General features: G+C 44.7%; 1 non-coding gene across 1 annotated transcript; it reads left to right on the forward strand.

Annotated features, from left to right (window-relative positions):
* Positions 1 to 10,168: 10,168 nt before the first annotated feature.
* Positions 10,169 to 10,239, forward strand: trnag-gcc (transfer RNA glycine (anticodon GCC)). The gene has a single exon. It is a non-coding gene; the product is annotated as a tRNA-Gly (tRNA).
* Positions 10,240 to 13,418: the final 3,179 nt, after the last annotated feature.

The following is a 13,418-nucleotide window of genomic DNA, read 5'->3' on the forward strand; positions in this document are numbered from 1 at the left end:
AGACATCAGGTACTACTGTTGTATTTATGAAAAAAAAACAAAACAAAAAACATACTAACAACTGTGCCATCCTACTCCTTAGTTAATACATTTTATTATTCATAAACAGTTAACATTGTTAGCAAAATATTTTGAATTATATTTAACCCTATTTTTTCTTTAGTTTTGTATTTAACTTATTATATGATAGTCAGACTTAATGTATATTTGAACAATGAAAATATATTTTTACAAGATGTGGGGGAAAGTGCAACAGCTTATTACAGTGCTAAATTTAATATTATTGATTGCTAATAGTTTATGCTAACACCTAACTTTCTTAATTAGATGTATTTAAAATAGTGAACTAAGAGTAACATACTATTCAGAAATACAACCGAAAATAGTTTTGTGGTGTTTGTATGGATGAAACATTTCTAAAATGTATAACGTAACAAAATTAAAGACGATTAAAATCTGTAATCTTTCCACTTGTAATGTCATTAGACAGAACAACACGTTTCTGGTTTGTTTTAATTAGTATTAGTTAGTAGTTAGTAGTTTTAATTTAATTAGTATTGCAATTCGCACTGATTCCCTTGCGAAGATATGGACTTAAGAATATTCGTGCCTGGTCAAAAAATGGCATTAAGCACTTAAAATTAATATGGTTAATAATAGTAAACTGTAACATGCTGTAACAAGATCGGTTAAACTGCGAAGAAAATGCTTTCAGAGAAAATTTCAGGTGTGAAGAACATAGATCTCCAATGCAATTTCAACCAAACCTGTTCCCACACACCCTGCCCCCACTAGCATTAGAATATACACAAAGCACTGAAATCTTTCGAGCTAATGATCAGGTGACCCGAGAGAGAGCGAGAGAAACACCAAGGGGTGCATGGAAAACGGGCGATCTCCCCAGACTGTCCGCCCGTTTCACTGTTACCTGGATACCTCTTTATTTAGAACTCACTAACACTGATTTTTAGTTTCGAAGGATTCAAGTAGGGTTTTAGATGAAAGGCAGCGACCTTAATCAAGCCCAAATCATAATTGAACCCATTCAGAGCCTACATTACATTTTAGCGTTTCATTCTGAGCAGAAGACCCTCACACCTGAAGAAGGCTTGCATTTTCTCTCTTCTCTTTTAAGCATGTGTACAATGTGTAATACAATTACAATGTGTAATTACAATGCTGTAATACAATGTAGCGGCGAGGCTTAATAATAAGGCAGAATTAAGTGTTTCTGAGCTTCCCAAATGAGGCCCCATTTCTCTGTTCATCTCTGTGGTGCAGCCACAGAGAGACCATTAGTGCAGGGTGATTTAAGGTTTCCTAGGACAGCTCCCAAAGGGGGATGCACTTAGCTAAGTCTGGCTATCATGATCAATGGTCATCCATTGGCGCCTATCTGTCTAGGGAGTGCCAGTTGGACATCTGGACTGCATTACTAAGTGTCAGGAGTAAGTGACTCATATCTCACCTTGATCAACCAATCAGGGACTGGTAGGGCTGAGTAACCCACGTGGGACTCTGATGCCCATGGAACTTTCAGCCAATCAACGAGCTGAAGTTCCTCCAGGTAAAAACAGGCAACACAGGCCTGGAGATTCAGAAGGGGAGATTCAGTAAGATTCAGTAAGATTCTGGAGAGGATTCTGTGGACTGTTCTAAAGGGAATTCAAAGGAGAATTCCAGGGCAGGACGGCCCAGGAGCAGAAGGCTCCCAAGGGCAGGACATTCTCGCAGCGCGCCTCCTGACCATCCTGAGACTCAGCCCGGACAACCACGGAACGGCCAGTGTGTCCGAGTGCCAGAACTTTCCTTTGTTCTAAGAGTCTAGAGTGGAGGTTGCCAGAGAGTAACCAGCAGCAGGCCTCGTGAACAGGTCAGAACTGTGGACAGCTGAATCACTATTCAGAACTAGCTCTTCGTCAGGAGCGAACCGGTCCTCTTCCTGACTTGCTGGGACCCACAGTCATCTTTTCTCCTGTGCACAAACTTTGCTAGTTAAAACCAACACTAACTAGCCGGTCAGTGAGCATCAGCAGCGCACCGTCGCGAGCCGCACAGCACAACCTGGCACCGAGCCAGACAGCGCGGATTGGACAGCAACAGCCTGCAACTGTTTCTTTGTGCCCGCAGGAGATCTGAATCCCCAGAAATTGGATGAGTATTCAACTTCAATGCATTACAGCTCGAGAATTCAATTGTTATCCCAACCAGTTGATATCAATTTAATTCCTAAGAGTTATGTACTTGTTTTGGGTATCTAATGTAGAAGTTGTAACCAAGTTCACTTTACGAAACGGTCTTAATGAATGATATACTGAACGTATGTCCTCTTGATATATGTAACTCTTTGTAACTGATTGAATATATACCTTTTGTATTCTGATAACCCTCTCGATAAGATCTGTTAGGTTTACATGCATATTCTATGTATTAATAAATGTATCCTCGTGTATTAGTACCTGTGCGTGTGCGTTGTTTGAGTTATGTCGCATGGTTGGATTCTAAAGCCATCAAAAGAATCAACTTTGTGATTTACTGCTACAATTGATAATTGTCACAGTAAATGCCCAATCCCTACAGAACTGGTGCCTTCAGAGAGCCACTATGATTACATATTTGGCGTCCCTGAACGGCTATGAAACACTACATATTTGGCGTCCCTGGACCGGCGTGGCAAGACTGAAATGAATCAACCAAGCGGAATAATTCATATAAAACGCCGCGGGTTTCATACACGACAATACAGTGTGCTGAAAGCCGAAAGGAAAAAAGTTCCCCTTGCTCTTTAAGCAGTGCTTGATTGTTTTGTGATCTTTTGCAATCTACCGGGTTGATTGCATACTTGATCTTGTGGTTTTCTGTGGTAAAACTGTGATTTCGTACTGAAAAGTAATACTCTTTAAGTTTAACGATGGTTGCTAAAAGGTCTGAATTCGAGTCGCTATTAAGCACTCTCTCTAGCAGTGACAAGTCTGACCACGATCTCCGTCATATCTCCGTCAGCGGAGAAGCTAGGAGAATAAACCTCCATTCTCTGAGAGAGCTAGCGAAGGACATAGAGAGATTTGACCCCGCAGTGTCAGAGAATAATATCGAGAGTTATATTCAGGACCTCAGGTATACCCTGCAGTACCTGCCAAACGCCACAGAACAGGAGAAAGTGTTTCTGGTCAGGAAAACTACCAGCAGAGCCGTACATGAGTGGATGGCTAGGCAGATGAAAGAAGTCTGTAATGACTTTGAAGAGCTGTGTCAAGCACTTATCGAAGAATACAGTGCGTTTATTGACCCGACTGCCGCGATAGCCGCCGCCCTTAACATTAAGCACGAGAGAGCAGAGTCCCCTCGCGAATATTACGAGAGACTTAGACGAACTTATTTTGCAGGGCGAAATGATGAGGGTTGCGAAGAGAACACACATTTCAAGGGTTTATTCATTGCGAATCTCCACCCATCAGTCAGAAAGATGATCTTAATGCATAAAGATGCACAGACCATGAAAATGACTGATATTAAGAGATTCGTGCAGAAAGCCTGGGAGTATGATGTCCAAAGTCGCTCTGAGCAAAAAGCTGCTAAAGCGACTGTGTTCGCCGTCAGAGCCAGCAGGGTTAATTCCCCCCTGCTCGAAGGAGCACAGGCTCCTGAGCTGGCTAAGCCCCGTTCCAAAGCAGGCACACAGGACCGCACCCAGCGTCCTAAGTGCCATGAGAGCACCGGGGGAGGGAAAGGGCTAGAAAAAGCTGAACAAAAGGATTCAGTAGCCACCCGCCTGGCCAGGCTTGAACAAGCTTTATTAGGACAGGGACAACCGCTCCCCAAGGCTGCCGGAAGCGTGAATGAGCTGATACTCTCCACTGGAGGAGGCGGAGACCCGCCCCCTCCCACTCCCTCAGTCTATCTGATTGAGCGGAAGGGTTCCTGCCTGGATGAGGCCAGCCACTCCCAAGCGAGTGCTGACTCCACCCCTGAAGTCACAGAGCAGGCAGTAAAACACAGAGGAAAAGCAGGAAGCTTTTACCTCAAGGCTGCCATGGGAGATGTCTTACCCAGTGAGACACTGATTGACACTGAGGTTGAAAGGTGTTTGATGTCACACGGCAAGCTCAAACGGGTTGAAAAAGAAAAGGGCATGTGACTCAGAGTGGAACCTTTGGTGGATCACCAGAAAGGCAAAGTGTGGAAACAGGTCAAGGCTCCTAAGCCTTCTGTACAGAAGGAAAGGGGGGCCAAGAGGCAGACTGTGCTCACACAGTGCCCACCGAACACAGAAGCCTATGCGGAGATTCCTTCTGTTCCCTCTGGACAAGAAATAAAAATATTATCTTGTTTCCCAGATATACAGGGAAGTCGTGCCCTGGCCAAGGTCACAACAGCCTCCATGCCACAGGAGCGGTGCTCCAAGCAGCCGCCTGATCCACCAGGTAAAGCACACCCCTTTTACATCCCTAAAGAGGAGCAGATCTCCCCACCTGGCGATGAAAAGGAGCTTTCCCTGTGCACCCTGGCACCCAAGAGGGGTCAGGACCACCACCCCGCAGTGGTGGAAGGGATCCAGATGGCAGGAGAGCAGGTTGGTGATGTAGCCCTCACCCTTAGCCCTGAGAGGTCCTCTATTAGTGAGGATCTGCTTGAGCAGCTGTCACAGGGCCACCACCAGGTGCCCCTGGTGCAACATTCACAGGTTAGACAGGAGGTCCAGCTGGACGCTGAGACTACTGCGCTGTGGACACACCTGATCCCAGATGCCGATTCCCTCTGCTGTGACCCAGGGAACCTGCAGTCAGGTAACATTATTTCTCACAACTACCAGGTAGTGAGTGAGACTGACCTGATTGTTCCTGCCTCAACGGCAGGGTTGCCAACACACCCAGTCCCCCAGAAGGGACAGGGAATGAAAGCCGAGCCGGTTTTCTTACAGCCACCAGCTCAGTCTGTCAGTCTGAGTCTGACCAACAGTGGTTCAGCCAGACTGGAGCTGGATGGTCAAGTCACCCGCCTGCCAGTGCAGGACATCGCAAAGAGGGGTGTCAGAATCCCCGCCTGCACTGACATGGGCCTGGTGGGTGATAGTAAGTTCAAAGACAATGAACTAGCTATCCCAGTGCTGGGGCAGCTCCCTGAACCCCTAGCGAGGGAAGGGGGGAGCGAGCAGGTGTCCTACACCCACGCCCAGCGAACGATTGTAAACATGCCGATAGAGGGATTCCTCAATCAGGAAGTGTGCAGGGTGGACCTGAACAGTGAGAATGGGGTAACAATCCCAGATCACTCAGGTGCTCCAGATGACCACTCAGCCAAGGGTCAGGCATGCTCCACCGCTGCACCGCCCCCTGCAGGTTTCCTAGAGCACAGGCATGAACAAATCGAAAAAGCAGATGCCCTGGAAATGGAGGAGCAGCATCAGCCGCTGCGTCAGATCTCCCCAGATTTCCAGGATGTTGGTGCCCAAGATGCCACATGGCATACTGAGAAAGACACCATGTACATGCTGCGCCAGCTTAGAAAGACAACAGTCACTCAGAAGGAGATGACTGGGGTCAGCCACCCGAAAAGACTTTTGGGAGGACTGATTGCTGCCGCCACTGTTGCACGTTTGCTTTTTCTGGTAGGTTTGTGTGCTACTGGCACTCTCACCCTGACTGCCCCAAGAAGGCAGGTGTCAGAGATGCCAGAAGGTAGTGACAGACTGTATCAACAGCAGCAAAAGTTGGAAAGCTTAGGGAAAATCCTACAGGCAACTTCCTATGCAACAGGGTTAAACCTTATTCCCCAACCAGTGGACATGATTGTTGGTGTTATACAGTGGGTTTATGCTTGTGTGCAACAGGCCAGAATGTTGACACAAGACCTGTTAAGGGAGCTTGGTGCCACTGTAGCCAGTCTAACCACGGCACAAAATCCCAACCCACTTGATTCCACTCTTCTCAGTAGAGGAGTATGTGACATTAACCCCAACGCTCATAGCTCACCCAGAAGGCAATCCAAGATTGAATTTGGTTCCAAATCTTGAGATGGGTATGGCTACCAAAGCTATCCATTGGCTGTGTCTAAACGATTCACCAATGAAGGGTGTAAAGCTACTAACGAGCAGAGGGAGGTTAATGAACCCCATGAAGAGCAGGTGGGAAGTAAATGGCTGGTCAGCACACCACATTTAACTGACACTATGACTTGTGACAGGTATGATACAGCTACCACAAAGCAGCTACCTAACCAAACAGTTTCCTGTAAGTTCCCGAGGAGGCCATAGTACAGCTTGGTGACTTAACACTGTACTGTCTGGAACCAGACAACATAAGACCATACTTGAGGTCATGGATACCTTCAGGTGCCACACTATTGAATTGGATAGAAATCCAAGAAACAGTAGGCCCTGAAGAGGTACAGGTAGTTGAGTTTGCTTTAATGGAACAAACCTCCAAACCACCCTGGCAGGTGCCCAACACAGGTGTTGTGGTTCATCAGGGGGGCTGGGAACAGGAACCGGTGTTATTGTAACACTGCTGCTGGGAAGCTGGATAATGACTGACAGTGTACTCTGAAAGCTGTACTCTTACATCAAGATGTACTCTGGGTAGCATGAATGAGTCAAAGGTAGCATGTCAAAAGAAAGGAAGTGACTTCTCCCCAAATATCTACTACAGAGGTATCAGATATTGACAGTGAGCTTCCTGATGTGTAATTCCTAGACTTAGATAATGTCTCCTACCGTGTTTATACATACTCCAGATGTTATTCATCCTGTTTGTATCCAATGCTGGTTCTGGTATGAATTCTCGAGGAGTAATGTGGACATTTAAGATTAATGTTCTAATGGCAAGGGACATCACTTAACTCTGTTTTGTTTTGAAGGCAACAATGCCTCAGGACCTCGTGACCTTCAAAAAGGGGGGATATGTAGCGGCGAGGCTTAATAATAAGGCAGAATTAAGTGTTTCTGAGCTTCCCAAATGAGGCCCCATTTCTCTGTTCATCTCTGTGGTGCAGCCACAGAGAGACCATTAGTGCAGGGTGATTTAAGGTTTCCTAGGACAGCTCCCAAAGGGGGATGCACTTAGCTAAGTCTGGCTATCATGATCAATGGTCATCCATTGGCGCCTATCTGTCTAGGGAGTGCCAGTTGGACATCTGGACTGCATTACTAAGTGTCAGGAGTAAGTGACTCATATCTCACCTTGATCAACCAATCAGGGACTGGTAGGGCTGAGTAACCCACGTGGGACTCTGATGCCCATGGAACTTTCAGCCAATCAACGAGCTGAAGGTCCTCCAGGTAAAAACAGGCAACACAGGCCTGGAGATTCAGAAGGGGAGATTCAGTAAGATTCAGTAAGATTCTGGAGAGGATTCTGTGGACTGTTCTAAAGGGAATTCAAAGGAGAATTCCAGGGCAGGACGGCCCAGGAGCAGAAGGCTCCCAAGGGCAGGACATTCTCGCAGCACGCCTCCTGACCATCCTGAAACTCAGCCCGGACAACCACGGAACGGCCAGTGTGTCCGAGTGCCAGAACTTTCCTTTGTTCTAAGAGTCTAGAGTGGAGGTTGCCAGAGAGTAACCAGCAGCAGGCCTCGTGAACAGGTCAGAACTGTGGACAGCTGAATCACTATTCAGAACTAGCTCTTCGTCAGGAGCGAACCGGTCCTCTTCCTGACTTGCTGGGACCCACAGTCATCTTTTCTCCTGTGCACAAACTTTGCTAGTTAAAACCAACACTAACTAGCCGGTCAGTGAGCATCAGCAGCGCACTGTCGCGAGCCGCACAACACAACCTGGCACCGAGCCAGACAGCGCGGATTGGACAGCAACAGCCTGCAACTGTTTCTTTGTGCCCGCAGGAGATCTGAATCCCCAGAAATTGGATGAGTATTCAACTTCAATGCATTACAGCTCGAGAATTCAATTGTTATCCCAACCAGTTGATATCAATTTAATTCCTAAGAGTTATGTACTTGTTTTGGGTATCTAATGTAGAAGTTGTAACCAAGTTCACTTTACGAAACGGTCTTAATGAATGATATACTGAACGTATGTCCTCTTGATATATGTAACTCTTTGTAACTGATTGAATATATACCTTTTGTATTCTGATAACCCTCTCGATAAGATCTGTTAGGTTTACATGCATATTCTATGTATTAATAAATGTATCCTCGTGTATTAGTACCTGTGCGTGTGCGTTGTTTGAGTTATGTCGCATGGTTGGATTCTAAAGCCATCAAAAGAATCAACTTTGAGATTTACTGCTACAATTAATAATTGTCTCAGTAAATGCCCAAACCCTACAGAACTAGTGCCTTCAGAGAGCCACAACGTTACATATTTGGCATCCCTGAATGGCTATGAAACATTACAACAATTTGAATCGTATGAGGGTGGGGGGGAGGTGTCTTTCGCTGGAAATCTCGCCTGCTTCTACTTTACGAGTACAACCCCCTCTCTGCCGGAGTGCTGGCTGTGACGAATTAAACCGGTTTCACAGGTTTCAATCACAGACCATGTGACATGGGAGTCAGGAAACTAACACACAGCGCCACCGGATTTGATAACACTATAAAAACGCTATAAAATAATGTGACTAGGCACAGAACAAGTTTACAGCACAGTACAATAATAAATGCTGACCATGACTTTAGAAGCATAAATTGCCTTACACTCAATTTAAACACAAGCTGTCTTTAGCCCTCTAAGCTGGTTCATACAGAAATGTAGAGATCCAGGCTCAGAACACACAGCTTCATTAGCGAATACATATGCAGGACAACTAGAGAAGACGTTTTACAGAGGATGGATTTTTAGAAACATCCCATCAGTGACATCACTGAAGTCAACTCCTAGGTCCTGTAACTGTCGTGTGGATAGTTTCACAAGAATCAGACAAAGGTTTAAGCATCGCTTGTTCTAGATAAAACTGCAAAAAAAACAACAACAACCCATAATGTACTTCTTTGCGGCTCTGTTTGCCCAAATCATATATTCACAACGTGAAATCTAGAAAATAATATTACGTAACCAAAATGTTGTGACCTGTGTAATTGTTGATAGATGATGTACTCGTAACATTTTTTCAAGACGAACTACAACATTTAAAAAATGACTTGTATGTACTTGATATCTCTAATCAATCCACGGGTCCCAGCACAAAACGAAACTAAAACGCATACCGTTTCGCGCTTCTTATTAGTTGCTCAAAAGTAATTTGACCGTATGAAATGCATAATATAAACCTAGAAACATATACGTGAGCAGTACTTAAGCACTGTAGTATCGGTGTTAAGACATACCTCTCAAATACTGTAAATCAAGTTAAAAATATCTCAAGACCGATTCTGGTCATAATGAAACCATGTTTCGTGTATGTTTTCTTTAAAGTACCGAGACCAGCCATATACTCTATGTTTATGTTCCAAAATTAATATCGTTTATGGCCTTCACACGCGTTGCAGTATGCTCCTATTCTTTTTATGCTCAGCTACTAAGATTTCCCTTCAGTGGTAAAATCAGATATGAATATTCAATACTTAAACGGGCACAGTTAAGACATTAAATATACATATACATATTGTATACAGTACAGTTTTCATACGGTAATATGTTTATGTTCCTAAATCAATCTCTTTTATGAGCATGTGAAAGGCATGGTGAATCGATTCTCAAAAATTACTGTACTTTGCATGATTGGAAACAAATGCGTGATTGCGAAATGCTGTGGTGTTACTTTTACAAAGACGGTCAATGAAAAAAAGAATGTTGACCAGGGCAATACTTTGAGTTTACACTTACAGCTTGTCCAAGGTCATTCATTATTAATACTATTAGTAATATCTTCGTTAAAGACTTTGGCCACAGCTCAAACATGAGAGGTTGAGCTTTATTAGCTCCACCTTGCGGAAATTCCGGATACTATTATTTTGCTTGTCGTATTATAGGAGAATTTACGGTAACTCGCGGTATTTACCGGTAGCTTGCGGTAGACTGCGTACAGCGTACCGCAAAATAATGCGGTATCGCCCACGCATTTTGAATGGCTGCATCTGTAGGCTGCCAAAAGTCTCCGAAACCAAATTTTGATAGCAGAAAATTCTCACTCGTCCAGAAGTTCCCTTGGGACCCAACATCCAGCACAGAGTGGTAAAAAAGCGTCTTTTTTGTAGACCCTTGCAGCGTGCATTGGTGGTTCAGTGGTAGAATTCTCGCCTGCCACGCGGGAGGCCCGGGTTCGATTCCTGGCCAATGCAGTGGCTTTTGCAGCGAGCGGCTCCATCACTTGCATCCCCTTTCAACTCGCAACTGAAAACCCACTGAAGCTTAGAAGCTGTGAGCCAGGATAGTACCCGGATGAGGATGACCTACAGGGAAAAGCAAAGCTTACAGCTGGAAGCGGTGTTAATGGAGCCAGCGGTGGGACGCTCACCCTGACGTCTGTGCGGGTCCCAATGCCCCAGTATAGTGACGGAGACGCTGTGTGGTAAAAAGGCGCTGTCTTTTGGATGAGATGTAAAACCGAGGTCATAGCTCTCTGTGGTCATTAAAAGTGACCACCAAAACCTTTGACAAAAGCTCTTGGTAATTGATGGTCTTCAATAATGCTTCTCCTTTAGGTACATTTAAATCAGCTGAAAAATGCTGTGAAATGGGGGGGCACTTCAGGCCAGTGTAGGATTTGAATTTGAATTTTTGAAGAACCATTAAACAGCACGAGAAAGCCCGTACACTGAATTGCAGGGCTTTCTATTCAAAGAAGGACAAAAGAAACTTCCCTGAATTCCATTTTTTGCAGCACAGAGAGGACAGTGAGAACAAGGCCTGTTAGCTCAGTTGGTTTGAGCGTGGTGCTAGTAACGCCAAAGTCTCTGGTTCGATCCCTGTTTGGGCCAGGCAGTCTCCTCCTCTCTTGCCAAAACCTGTTCCTTTCTTGCTGTGGTGAGATTGGTGGTAATGCAAAGACGCCACATACTACCGACAGACGAGAGTGTTGCGGGAGAAGAGAGAAGTGATGGAAGATTGAAGAGTGTCCTAGGTGGAGCCAAGATGAAGTGTCACAATTGCCTAGGGGAGGATTTCAAATGTTTAAGATGGTAAAAATAACCGGAAGTGATCCCCCAGTCCGGCGCAGTCTGACGTACTTCTGTCATATAAAGTAAAACTAGATGTCGAACTGGAGCCTCACCATTTGCATAAGTGAGGCTCCAGTTATACATCTAGTTTCACTTTAAATGACAAAACTGAAGAGACTTAAAAGAGCTGGAGAGGATTTCTTACAACTTTTGAGCCGGCACAGTTTTCGAAAACGTTTTATTTAAGCTGCACTATACAACACAGACAGCCAAGAGTCTCCAAAACAAAACGAATTGACAGATAGAAGAAAAGTCCCACTCGTCCTAAAGTTCCCAAAATCCAGCACTGAGCGTAAACAAAGTGTTCAAGTAGCGTGGGAATGCTACCCCTAATGCTAGCTGGAGTTTGAGTGTCTGGTTCAGAGTTTGCTCAAGAGTTTACCTTTCACAGATGCGCAAAGATGAATGCTGAGGGTGCACGCTTCAAGGCGCCTTACAGTGCAGAGAGTGATTAGAGACAATTCGTGACGTGTGCTCGTTCCCATATACCGTACGCCCCGGGTTGCAGTGCTAGGATGACGTCCAATACCGCTTCGGCTCGTAACGGCATTATATTCAAGTGCAGGACGTGAGGGTTTTATTTTGTTCGTTTTGTTCTGCTCTGCTTTGCTTTGTTTTGCTTTCCATGGCGTTCGTAAGAGCGTCAATAAAAAGGCGATTCCTGCGTCTAACACGAATGTAAGAGCTATTTCAAGAGCGGCTTCTAAAATGCTTGTAGACATTTGTCTGTTGTTGATTGTTTTTTTGTGTCTAACAAAGTGCCATTTTCCTGTCCGGACGGGGAGACTTTATCATTCCCACATGAAGCAACCCTTAAGTCCTCTGAGGTGTGTCTGTCTGCAAGGCTTGTATTTTGGAAAGGTTTTTTTTTTAATGGAGAACGACTTTGAAAAAGGTTTCCGCCGGCGCCTCGCGATCCATGTGAGATTGTAGCAAGAACGCAGCAATGGCGGCGCGCGCTGTAGTCGTGTCCGAGTGGTTAAGGCAATGGACTAGAAATCCATTGGGGTCTCCCCGCGCAAGTTCGAATCCTGCTGACTACGGTGTCCTCCTCACGTCGTTGTGTGCCGGCGCAAGCAAGGAAAAGTGCCTTTTTGCTTTTCCTGGTGGTTTTAAAACGCGAGATCGCTTGTACCCGCTGCCTTGGAAAGAAATGTCTACATGTTTACTTGCACATTGTCTATTGTTTGTTTGTACATTGTCTTGATGCACTGTTTGCACTTTGTCTTGTTTTTTACACTTGTTTTACAATCGAGAGACCTTCTGTAAGTAAGAATTCCATTGTACCAGTACCGGTTACATATGGCAATAAAGTTCAAGTTCAAATGCTTCAGCGTCCGCAAACGGCATTTTGCAGCTGGAAGCAGATGGCGACGCTTTTTGCGGTCGCGTGCCTTGTGCCCCATTTCCGGCCTTTAACATCGAATCAATAAAGCTGTTAGAACCGACACCATAGGTGCTTTTCTTACAACTTTTGATCTGACTCAGTTTCGGAATGCAATTCCTGAACACTGCGAGAGACAACCTACAGATGCAGCCATTCAAAATGAGCGGTAAAAACCCGTGGTACAGTAACCAACCCGCAGGGCACCGTAGGGCACCGCGGTAAGTGATTGGCTGGCCAAAATGACCGACAGGGGCACTCGTGGTGCATTGGTTGGTAGTGAAAAGATTTCATCATCTAATGTCTTTACTGTGCACATTTCAATCCGCTTAGTTTTGAATATTTATATGGAATTTTACCACTAAAGGGAAATTTTAGTAGCTGAGCATAAAAAGAAGAGGAGCATAACGCATCTGAAGGTCATAAACGATATTAATTTAGGAACATAAACATTACTGTATGTACATAAACTGTACTGTGTATGGCTGGTCTTGATAGTGTAGTGGTTTGATGGGTTTACTGAGACAATTATCAATTGTAGCAGTAATCACGAGGTTGTTCGTTGGGGCTTTTAGAAAATCAATCGTCAGAACAACTAACAACGCACACACACGGGTTCAATACACGAGATACATTTATTAATATAAACTGTGCACCAAACATATACTAGTCTGCCTGGATACGAGCGGCAGACCTTACTGTGAGGGTTATCAATATACAAGGTATATAATCTCGAAGAGATGCAAACACAAAGAGATACACAACAGAGAATATATGTCAATATATATCGTTCGGTTACCAAATCGCTAATCAGTGTTATTACCCACTGTTACTCTAAACTCGGAAGTAAATACATTACTCATGAATTAAATTGATAACAACTTGTGTTGAGGTACAATTAAATTCTCGAGACGCA

This window comes from Atractosteus spatula, unplaced genomic scaffold (genome assembly GCF_055471065.1).
Source record: "Atractosteus spatula isolate fAtrSpa1 unplaced genomic scaffold, fAtrSpa1.hap1 Scaffold_97, whole genome shotgun sequence".
Classification (NCBI taxonomy): domain Eukaryota; kingdom Metazoa; phylum Chordata; class Actinopteri; order Semionotiformes; family Lepisosteidae; genus Atractosteus; species Atractosteus spatula.